Here is a 12018-nt window from a genome sequence, read left to right as displayed (position 1 = left end):
TGCGCCGGACTACGCTTCCCAGAAGCCCGCGCGCGCCACCTGCCCTCGGGTTTTCTCAGCCGAGCCCGGCCGAGCGGAGCCAACTGAGCTCCTCTATCTCACAGAGGCCTCCGCTGCCAAGGAGGCGGGGGCAAGAGGGAGGATCCAGGGGGAGGAGGTAGGGAAAGGGAAGGAGAGAAGAGACGGAGGGAGGAAGGGTGGAAAGAAGGATGGAGGGAAAGGAGGGGCGAGGAGGAGGGACAGGAGGGAAGGGGGGAGGAGGGAGAAAAGAAGTAGGAGGGGTGGGAAGAAGGATGGAAGGGGAGGAGGGATGGGGAGGAGCAGGGAGAAGAAATAGGATGGGGAGGGACTTGGGGAGGAGAGCTGGAGAGAAGGAAGAAGAGATGGAGAAGGAGGAGGGGTTGGAAGAAGGATGGAGGGGAAGGAGGAAGGGCTGGGGAGAGACTAAGGGAAGACAACAGGTCAGAGAGCAGAAGAACCAACAGAAGAGGGAACGGGGTGGGAGGAGGGAGGGGCAGGGAGGCAGGAAAGGAAGAGAATGGAGAAGGCAAGGAGGAGGAAAGAAGAAAGGGTGGGAAGGGGGACGAGAAGGTGAAAAGAACTATAAGGAAGAAGGGTGGGAAAAGGAGGAAGGAAAGAGAAAGTCGAGTTGGGGAGGGCAGGACAGGCTAAAGAGAAGAAAGAATGGGTAAGGAGAGGGAGGAGGGACGAGGGAAAATAGAAAAGACAAGGGATGGGTGGAGGCAGAGAAATGAGGGAAATAAAAGAGGCATGTCACATCTGCTGCAGACATTTCTGCAGTCCAGCCAATAGACTGGCCTGAGGGACCGTCCCAGGCAACTTTAAACCTGATAATCATGCTTATTTGTAGGACATTTGTAAAGCATACAGATGTGCAAAGAAGAAAATGAGCATAGGTGTAGAATAAAATGTATAGGAGACTATCGGTTTGGACTGAATTCCTGCACTAGGCCCAACAGATCAAACCGAAATGGAGTACTCATGCTGAAGTCCCAGGCCACCAACTCCAACTAAGTTGTTATCTGACCTCCTCTCAGGAGAGAGAGAGAGAGAGATAATAGCCAAGTCCCAAACAGGCCAGTTTTAGCAGGCATGATAAAAGAAATCCCCTTTGCTTTAACCTTGACAGGGAAAGTAACTTTGAAATGACCCATCCACTCTTGTTCTCTGTTTCTGCTTTCCTCAGCCCGTTTCTGTGTATGAAGCCATATTCCTCTGCTTGGATCACCAGAACACTAGTTCTATTTTATAGAAGGAGGTGTGGCTGGATTCTAGAATTGCAAATAAAAAACAACTAGATCTTTAAACTAAATGTCAATTCCCTTTATCTTTAGATATAAGAAAAAAGCATTAATCCTTGTTGTTGTGAGTTTCCTTTGTTCTGACCCCTGGTCTCCACACTTTTATGATTTATAAACAATCTTCACAGCCAAGCTACTTTACAAATTAGTTGGGTAATACAGACAGGGGAGCTTACACAAGAGGAAAGGTAGGAACCAGGTGCCTGGCTGAGACCCTTTTCTATAGTAAACCACAAAGCCAAGTTTAAAAACATTTGCTGAACGTCCGAGTGGCCACAAAACTGTCAACAGCAGCTAGCCTTAGGTGGTGGTTAATGATGTATTTAAATGAAATATTTTATTCTGAGATAAATGTGGATTTATTCACGTCAGGTTGTAAAACATAATATAGAAATCATACAGAGAGACCTATGTCTCTTAGGTAATTTCACCCAAGGGCAACATCTTGCAATATCACAAGTAGGATACTGACGTCGGTCCATTCAAGAGACAGAACATTTCCATCACAAGGATCTCTTCAATATTTCCACAAGGATCCCTCATCTTGCCCTTTTATAGCCACACTCACTTTCCTCCAGACTCGATCATTAGTCTGTCCTCCATATATACAATTGTGTCATTTCAAGAATGTTATACAAATGGAATCATACAGTATGTGAATAGTGGGATTGGCTTTTTTCATTCAGCACAATTCTCTGGAGATATATTCAAGTTGCTATATAGAGAGAACTTAATTATCTTGCATAACAGAAACTTTATACTCGTTGAGTAACATCTTCTCGCCTCCTCCAGCCCCTGGAAACCACCATTCTAATTTCTGTTTCTATGAGTTTGACTATTTTAGATTCCACATGTAAGTGGAATCATAAAGTATTTGTCCTGTGACTGGCTTCTTTTACTTAGCATAATGTGCTCAAAATTTATCCATGTTGTCGCATATGACAGGATTTCTTTTTCTAGGGCTTAAAAATACACCATTGTGTGTATGTGTGTGTGTGTGTGTCACTTTTATCTGTCCATCTGTCAATGGACATGTACATTATCTTCATCTCTTGGCTATTGTAAATAATGCTGTAATGAACATGGAAGTGCATTATTCATTGCAACCTCCTTGAGATCTCCTTGAGATCCTAGTTTCAATTCCTTGGCCATATACCCAGATGGGGATTGCAGGAATATATGGTAGTTCTACTTTTAATTTCTTGGGAAACCTCCAAACTGTTTTCCAAGAAGCACCACTACTTTGCATTCCCACCAACAGTAAACAAGGGTTCCAATTTCTCCACAGCCTCACTAACACGTTACCTTTTTTTGAGAATAGCCATTGTAACTGGGGTGAAGTAATATCTCACTGTGGTTTTGATTTGCATTTCCCTGAAAATCAGTGATGTTGAGCATCATTTCATATGCCTGTTGGCTATCTATATGTCTTCTTTGGGAAAATGTCTACTTAAGTCCTTTGCCCATTTTTAAATCGAGTTATTTGTTTTTTAGTGTAATTGAGTTGAAGGAGTTCCTTATGTATTTTGAATATTAACCCCTTATCAGATATATGGTTTGCCAATATTTCCTCCCAATCAGTAAGCTGCCTCTTCCCACTGTTAATTGTTTTCTTATTACAAGATTTTGTGTGAACATTAACTCTTCATTTCCCTGGGATAAATGTTCAGGAATGTAATTACTAGATCATATAGTATGTTTAGTTTTTTTCTTAACAAACTGTCAAACTGTTTTCCAGAGCGGCTGTACCATTTTACATTCCTGGCATCAATTTATGAGAGCAGTTTTTCCAAATCCTAGCCAGATACCCAGGAGTGTGATCGCTAGATCATATGCAAGAGTATGTTTCGCTTTGTAAGAAATCACCAAACTGTTTTCCAAAGTGCATACCCACAGCAATTAATGAGAACTGCTGTCCACAATCTCGCCACCATTTGATATTGAAAGTTCTTTTTGGATTTTAGTCATTCTAATAGGTGTGTAGTCATATCTTGTTGTTGCTTGAATTTGCAATTCCCTAATAACATATGATGGTAATATGATGGTAAGCATCTTTTTCCATGCTTATTTACCATCTGTATATCCTCTTTGCAGTTTTTGTTAGATCTTTTGCCCATTTTTCAAGTGCATTGTTTTCTTATTGTTGAGTTTTATGAGGTCTTTGTATATTTTGTATGTAAGTCCTTTAGCAGCTATGTGTTTTGAAAACATGTCCTCCCAATGGTGGTTTGTCTTTTAAGTCTAACAGTATTTTTTCACAGAGAAGTTTTTTTTGTTTGTTTGTTTTTTGTTTTGTTGTGTTTTGAGACAGAGTCTCCCTCTGTCGCTCAGGCTGAAGTGCAGTGGCACGATCTCAACTCACTGCAACCTCCACCTCCCGGGTTCAAACGATTCTTTCACCTCAGCCTCCGGAGTAGCTGGGATTACGGGCGCCTGCTACCACACCTGGCTAATTTTTTGTATTTTTAGTAGAGACAGGGTTTCACCATGTTGGCCAGGCTGGTCTCGAACTCCTGGCCTCAGGTAATCCGCCCTCCTCCGGCCTCCCAAAGTTCTGACATTACAAGTGTGAGCCACTGCACCCGGCCCACAGAGTAGTTTTTAATTTTAACGAACAACTTATAAATTTTTTTCTTTCACGGATTGTTCTTTTTTTTCCTTTTTTTAAATTATTTTGGATTGTGCTTTTCAATCTTATATTTAAAAACTCATTGCTAAACCAAAGGTCACCTAGATTTTCTCCTGTTCCTTTCTAGGAGTTTTATAATTTTGCATTTTTACATTTAAGTCTATGATCCATTTTAAGTTAATTTTTTGAAAAATGTGTCTGTTTTTTCCATGCAGACATCCCATTGTTCCAGCATCATTTGTTGAAAAGACTGTTGTTTCCCCATTAAGTTGTCTTTGCTTCTTCGACAAAGATCAGCTGACTATATTCATGTGGTTCTATTTCTGGGATCTCTATTCTGGTCCATTGCTGCTTCTCTATTCTTTAGGCAACACTACACTGTCTTGATTACAATAGCTCTGTCTTGAAGTCGAGTAGTATCCGCTCTCCAACTCTGTTCTTCTTCTCTAGTATTGTGTTGGCTATTCTGAGCATGTTTGTCTTTTCATATAAACTTTATAATCACTTTCTCAATATCTACAAAATAACTTGCTGGGATTTTGATTGGGATTGGTTGAGTCTATAGATTAGTTAGGAAGCACTGACATCTGAACAATACCAAGTCATCCTACCCATGAACATGGAATCTCTCTCAATTTATTTAGACCTTCTTTGATTTCCAAGGACTGTGTATCTGAAGTTTCCCTTCTGGGTTCAATCACCATCCTGACCTTTCCCAGTGGCTTCCAGTGGGGCTTTTCCTCTTTCTTCCCCAAAAGAGGAACTGGATGGTATGGGGGTGGGCCTGGTTCTCCAGCACAGAGATGCCACTGAGCTGCTGCTGTGGCCTCTGCTTTATGTGTGTGTGGGGGCGCGGGGAGTGTGAGTGATCCCAAGGGAGGTACAGAAGGGAGGGGTTGTTGGGGACCCAGGTTGTTGGTCCTTTGGAACCAACCACAGCTATTCCTCCCCAGATGTTTCTTCCAGAGTGCCTGGCTCAGGATCCACGATTCCAGCTGTGAGTGAAGGAGTTCAGTGTGGGTGCAGGAGGGCCTGTGTGTCCTGGTGCCCTGTGCCTCTAACCTCCCCCAGAATGTCCTGTCTGACATTTTTCCAGCTCGGGGTGCCAAGTCCATGGTTTTAATTTGAATGATCCAGTGGCCACAAATGACCCTCCCCATAAAATGTAGGAGACCCAGAGCCCATTTGCCTCCCTGGGGCACCCCCAAACCTATAACTGCTCCCTGACCATCAGAGATGCCTAGATGGGGGATACAGGGAGGTGCTATGTTCAGGTAGAGAGAGGACCTACTGTCAGATAATGTCACTGAATTAACGGGCTGTCAGTGCATGTGCCAGGTACGGAATTGGTTCTAGGGAGGGCACAAGGGATGGAGTGTGGGCCCCTCACTCCACGAGCTGGGCTGAAATGGGACCCTCTCACCTCTCCCAGTGAGTGGGCAGGAGCAGGCTCAGATTTGAAAAGGGGGCAGTCTTGGGGGATCCCCTGAAGTCCTCTCTGAGTCCTGGTCTCTGCTCCTCTCTCCTCCCGCCTCTGAGCCAGCAGCTGAATGTCCACGCTCCAGAGATCCCGGAACCTGGACACCCAAGGATGGTGGTCTTTGTTTCCTGGGTCTGTGAGGGGGGTTCAGTCTCTACCTCCTCCTGAATGGGGGCTTGCCTGGCCTCCCTGGGCCCCCCAACTCCAATGCTCATCCTCAACCCAGAGCCTCCAGACCATGGCACCAACCTCCCCTGCCAGGTGAGCCTCCTCTGGGACTAGTGTGACCTCAGAGAGCCTTTAACTCAGCATTTCCAGAGAGTCCTTGCACAGGTTGTTGGGGGCCTTGAGGAGGCTTGTTAGGGGTTCCTGGAGGCAGAAGCCAGGGCCCCTACCAGAGCAGCAGGTGATGGTGACTTGGGGGTGGCTATAAGCTCTCCTGGGACCTGGAGCTCAGTACTCAATGGGTTCCCATCAAGCCTCCCAAGGCCTCTCTGTGGAGTGTGAGGGGCTGGAGGCTGACCTCTGGGTTTTGGGGGTGAGGCAGAGGACAGGACCGCAGCCTTCATTCAGCACCCTCGCCTCCTTTTCCTTCATCTCCTTTGCCCAAGGTGGCCTCCCTCCTTGCCCCTGTGGGCTGGTGGGAGCTCTGGCTGCTGGTCCTCACCTGCTCAGAGAATGGGCCCCCTCCTCAGTGATGGCCCCTGAATATTCCCCACCAGGCAAGCAGACCCTTTACTGCCTCCAGGACTCATTCCAAAACCTGGACCTGGGGCCTGTCTTCCTGGATTCAGCAATGAACTGCCCCTCTGATTTAAGAATTGTGTGATCTCTCAGAGATGAGGTCCTTGAGGAGTGTATTAGGCCATTCTTGCGTTACTGTAAAGAAATACCTGGTAATTTATACAGAAAAGAGGTTTAATTGGCTCACAGTTCTGCAGGCTGTACAGGAAACATGGCATTGGCATTTGCTTGACTTCTGGGGAGGCCGCAGGAGGCTTACAATCATGGCAAAAGGTGAAAGGGGAGCCGCACATCACATGGCAAAAACACATGAGGAAGACAGAAGGGCGAAATGTGCCACACATTTTTAAAGGACCTAATCTCACAAGAACTCACTCATTATCGAGAAGACAGCACCGTGCCATGAGGGACCTGCCCCATGATCTAAACACCTCCCACCAGGCCCCATCTCCAGCACTGGGGATTACAATCTAACATGAGATTTTGGGCAGGGACAAATATCCAAACTATTTCAAGGGGTGGAGCCAGTGCTTAGGCTGAACCTATACCACATCCTCAGGACCAACAGCCCAGGGTAAGAGTTCAGCTGGTACTTACCTGTCCCCACTCTCAACATGCATTCTCTATCTCTTTCTTCATGTCTTTCTTTCTTCTTCTTTTCAATTAAGACTTTAGTTTGTTTGTTTTTCTTTTTCACTTTCTGGAAGTCTAAGATAATTGGCAACTTTTTCTGCCTTTAGCTATTTATAAAATATTCAAAACTTGTATTGTTTCATCTTGAATCTTGTTCTTAAAGCTCCTGTTCTTCTTGTTCAACTTACTGATGTGGCATTTTCAGGATATCTAAATCATTGTTCCCCAAAGAAGGAAATAGTCAGAGAGTAGATTGTAACAATACATAGTTACAACTCAGAAGTTCACATAATTAACTTTACAGACCCTCCCCCTACAAATAAAACCCTTATGTCTATTTTACCTGTTTCCAAATTAGTATGTGCATTCTAAATTATTTTGATTTTCAGTTTTAACATTCATTTAAGCCATTTATGTCTATTTTGAGGCAAATTTTTCCTCTTTTTTGATCATATATTTCCTTTAAAATTACTCAGATTTAATTAAAGCCCTTTTTACTCTTCTGAAAATACTTTATTTAAAACACCAATATGCTATTAATTAAAAACGGAGGAATCAATTGGAGTTACTCTAAATTGTGTATAACTCAGACTGTCCCCGTTTGGGCACTGTATTAATAGTGTTTAGTCACAAGAACAGCAGCCCTTATGCCCTTATGAAGGCTGTTCCTTAATGTTCCATGAGGTACATGCATTCTGAGTTCCAGGCTCCTTGGATACAAGGAACACAACAAACATGTCAGTGTGAAGGCCACATTGGGTGGGTGGTGGGAGTTTTTCCACTGTGATCTAGAAATGTCAATTCCTTCAACTTATCAGATGGCTCCTATGTCACTCCTGGCCAGCTTCCTGTAAAAGTCAAGGTTTGTCCTTCTGGGGTAAACTGCCAGAGACATTGTTCAGTTATTGCCAAGACTTCTCTTTAGTAAGAAATGGGAACTTGTTGGCCAGGCCTGGTGGCTCACGCCTGTAATCCCAGCACTTTGGGAGGCCGAGGCAGGTGGATCACAAGGCAAGGAGATCAAGACCATCCTGGCTTACACAGTGAAACCTCATCTCTACTAAAAATACAAAAAATTAGCCGGGCATGGTGGTGGGCGCTTGTAGTCCCAGCTACTCGGAAGGCTGAGGCAGGAGAATGGCGTGAACCCGGGAGGTGGAGCTTGCAGTGAGCTGAGATCGCGCCACTGCACTCCAGCCTGGGTGACATGACAGAGTGAGACTCCATCTCAAAAAAAAAAAAAAAAAAAAAAAAAAAAAAAAGAAAGAAATGGGAACTTGTCCTCCTACAATAATTTAAACTTTGAAGTGCTATAAAGTTGGCAACCTAACTTTATGTTTCCCAAAGGATAGTGATATGGTTTGGCTGTGTCCCCACCCAAGGCTCAACTTGAATTGTATCTCCCAGAATTCCCACGTGTTGTGGGAGAGACCCAGGGGGAGGTAACTGAATCATGGGGCATGGTCTTTCCCATGCTATTCTTGTGACAGTGAATAAGTCTCACGAGAACTGATGGGTTTATCAGGGGTTCCGCTTTTAGTTCTTTCACATTTTCTCTTGCCGCCACCATGTAAGAAGTGCTTTTCATCTCCCACCATGATTCTGAGGTCTCCTCAGCCATGTGGTACTGTAAATCTAATTAAACCTCTTTTTCTCCCAAGTCTTGGGTATGCCTTTATCAGCAGCATGAAAACAGACTAATACAGTAAATTGGTACCAGTAGAGTGGGGTGCTGCTGAAAAGATACCCAAAAATGTGGAAGTGACTTTGCATAGCTTGAGCTTCAAGCCTCTTAAACCTTGCCTGAGAAAATTTCTGTTTGGCCTGATGTTAAATTCTACTTACATGAGAGCCAAAGAACTCAGAGTCCAGTTGTGGTAACAGAATCAGTCTACAATGGTCAATTAAAAATCTTACTTTGTTTTTTTTGAATTACATTGGACGTAAAGATCAATGTGTGTGTGCTTAAAGTAGATCAATATGTGTGTACTTCTTTTTAATAAAGAAAAAACTCTTTCAGCGGGAACAAAGGAATACGTGGCTGGTTCCTTTATGCAAGGTGTTTTGTTAGAACAAAATAAAGACGGAATAAATATGTGTGCACACGTTACAGGATTTTTAGCCCATTCTTCTCACGACTCATCTGCCTTCATTTTCACAAACCACCACATTTCCAGCTGTCATTGGAAAGTGAGAACATTGGGAAGGCTCTGTCACCTATCCATCCCCAGGATGACAAAACCCCACCCCAGCATTCCTTCCCCTGTCTGGCCCTTTCAGGGGGCAGATCATTGTGGTTTTGATACACATTCCCTAATGGTGAGTGACGTTGAGCATCTTTTCATATACTTGTTTTTCATTCATATATTTTCTTTGGATAAATGTCTATTCAAACCTTTTGCCTATTTTTAATTGGGTTATTTGTCTTGTTATTGTTAAGTTGTAATTCTGGATTCATGTCCTTTACAGATAAATGATTTGCAAATACCTTCTCTCATCTTGTGAATTTATTGTTTCACTTTCTTGATGGTGTCTTTTGAAGCATATATTTTTTTGTTTGTTTGTTTTTAAGACAGTGTCTTGCTCTGTCACCCGGGCTGATGTGTGGTGGTGCGTTCACAGCTCACTGAAGCCTTGATCTCCTAGGCTCAAGCAATCTTCTCACCTCAGCCTCTCAAGTAGCTGGGATTACAGGCATGCACCAACTCATCTATTATTATTATTTTTTTTTTTTTTTGTAGAGACCAGATCTCACTATGTTGCCCAGGCTAGTCTCAAACTTTTCCTCAAGTGATCCTCTCACCTTAGCCTCCCAAAGTCCTGGGATTACAGGCATGAGGTACCATGCCCAGCCTTGAAGCATAGATGTTTTTAATTTTGATATAGTCCAACTTGTTTTGCTTTTGTTGCTTGTACTTTGACAGTTGTATCTATGAAACTATTTCCAAATCCAAGGTCATGAATATATACCACTATGTTTCTTCTAAGAGTTTTACGATTTGGGTTATTGCATTTAGATGTTTGATCTATTTGCATTCATTTTCATATATAGTGTGAGGTAGGGGTCCAAATTCATTCTTTCTTTCTTTCTTTTTTTTTTTGAGACAGTCTTGCTCTGTCACCCAGGCTGGAATGCAGCAGCGTGATCTTGACTTACTGCAAGCTCTGCCTCCTGGGTTCATGCCATTCTCCTGCCTCAGCCTCCCAAGTAGCTGGTATTACAGGCGCACACCACTACACCCAGATAATTTTTTGTATTTTTAGTAGAGACAGTGTTTCACCGTGTTAGCCATGATGGTCTCGATCTCCTGATCTCACGATCCGCCCGCCATGGCCTCCCAAAGTGCTGGGATTACAGGTGTGAGCCACCACGCCCGGCCCCAAATTCATTCTTTTGCAGGTAGATATCCAGTGATCCCACCATTATTTGTTGAAATGACTTTTCTTTTTTTTTTTTTTTTGAGACAGAGTCTCACTCTGCCACCCAGGCTGGAGTGCAATGGCATGATCTCGGCTCACTGCAACCTCTGCCTCCCGAGTTCAAGCAATTCTCCTGTCTCAGCCTCCCGAGTAGCTGAGATTACAGGTGCACGCCACCACAGCCGGCTAATTTTTTGTATTTTTAGTAGAGACTGGGTTTCACCATATTCTCCAGGCTGGTCTCAAACTCCTGAGTTCAGGCAATCCACCTGCCTCGGCCTCCCAAAGTTCTAGGATTACAGGCGTGAGTCACCGTGCCCAGCTGAAACAACTCTTCTTATCCCACATTAAGTTGTTCTGACATCCTTATTGAAAATCAATTGAGCATAGATGTATGGGTTTATTTCTGGACCTTAATTTCTATTCCATTGATCTCTATAACTATCCTTATGCCAGTAATGCATAGTCTTGGTTACTACAGTTTTGATTTAAAATTGGAAAGTGTGAGTCTCCAACTTTGTTTTGCTTTTTAAATATTGTTTTGGCTATTCTGAGTCCCTTGTGCTTCCATATGAATTTTAGGATCAGCTTGTCAATTTCCACAAAAAGGAAATTAGATTGCATTGAACATGTAGATAATGTTGGGAAGCATTGCCATCTTAATAATATTAAGATTTCCAATGCATAAATATGGGATTTTCTTTCAATAATATTTTATAGTTTTCAGAATCTAACTTTTGTACTTTTGTTGATTCCTAAGTATTTAATTCCTTTTGATGCTATTGTAGGTAGAATTTTTTAAATCTTATTTTTAAATTGTTCTTTGCTTCTGCCTCCAGGAGCCCCAAAAAGCCTCCCCAAGGCCCCAAACAATCTGCCCAAGGACTCTCAGGGCATGCTGAGTTAAAGGCTCTCTCTGAAGTCACATTAGTCCCAGAGGAGGCTCACCTGGTGGGGCAGTTTGGTGTCATTCCCATTTCAATTAGTCTTTTGATCAGAGATGCTCCTTCAATTACAATCTCTCTACATAGCATTCTTGACCTGCCAGAGAGTCAGTATAATGATTTTAAAATCCACTAGACAAACGGTGTTTTTCTCATGGGAAGAATGAATGTATAGGTTTCTGGATTCTTGTCAGGAGACCCGATGTTGCAACACAAGAACCAATCCAGTATTCCTGCCTTTTGAAGTCTGAACAACATCCTTTACGTTATGTTAAGAGATTTCTGGCCTTATAATGTAATTTATTAGCAGCCAGCATTTGGTACATGGATGAGTTCAACAAATTCTTAGAACCATGGCAGGCTACTCAAGCCACTTTGTCAATATATTCAGCCTCCTCAAATTTCACTTCCACAAATGCCCTGGACTTTTCTTAATCTACACTAGTAAACTAATGGCCAAAAATTCTTCTAAGATACAGTTACTCTTTGCCCTATTTTAATTTTGTACGTATGTATGATTTTATTTATCTGTTTTTTCAAACAGGGTCTGGCTTTGTCACCCAAGCTGGATTGCAGTGGTGTGATCACGGCTCACTGCAGCCTCAAACTCCTGGGCTCAAGCAATCCTCCCACCTCAGCCTCCCGAGCAGCTAGGTGCCACCATGACTGGAAAATTTAATTTTTTTTTAGATATGGTATAGGGTCATGCTTCATTGTCCAGGCTGGTCTCAAACTCCTGGTCTCAAATGATCCTCCTGCCTGGGCCTCCCAAAGTGCTAGGATTACAGGCATGAGCCACTGTGCTCAGCCTGATTTTTGCATTTAATGTTATGGTCATGTTAAATT

This window comes from Pongo abelii, chromosome 20, assembly GCF_028885655.2.
Source record: "Pongo abelii isolate AG06213 chromosome 20, NHGRI_mPonAbe1-v2.0_pri, whole genome shotgun sequence".
Lineage (NCBI taxonomy): Eukaryota > Metazoa > Chordata > Mammalia > Primates > Hominidae > Pongo > Pongo abelii.
The sequence above is the reverse complement of the archived record's forward strand: the minus strand, read 5'-3'. Positions refer to the sequence as shown.